The sequence below is a fragment of the Tupaia chinensis genome, unplaced genomic scaffold (genome assembly GCF_000334495.1).
Source record: "Tupaia chinensis unplaced genomic scaffold, TupChi_1.0 Scaffold000564_1, whole genome shotgun sequence".
Taxonomy (NCBI): domain Eukaryota; kingdom Metazoa; phylum Chordata; class Mammalia; order Scandentia; family Tupaiidae; genus Tupaia; species Tupaia belangeri.
In genome coordinates this window covers 742357-742667 of record NW_006160077.1, presented here as the reverse complement: position 1 = coordinate 742667, position 311 = coordinate 742357, and positions in this window count along the sequence as shown.

Below are 311 nucleotides of genomic sequence, written 5' to 3'. Positions count from 1 at the left end.
GCGCACCCCCATTAGAAAAAACCCCCCCAAAAAAAAAAAAAATTTAAAAAAGAGAGCTGTCTATATGTTGGTTACAAGAAATTCACCTCATAGACAAAATGACAAATGTAGACTTGCAGTGAAGGGCTGGAAAAAGATATTTCAAAAGATGGGAATCAAAAGGAGGCTGGAGTTCCAATACTGATATCAGACAGAAAATACTTTTAAGAAGAGACAAAGAAAGTCACTATAGAGTACTAAAAGGGCTAATTCACTTAAGAAGATATAACACTTATAAATGTCTATGCACCCAACATGAAACCACCCAATAC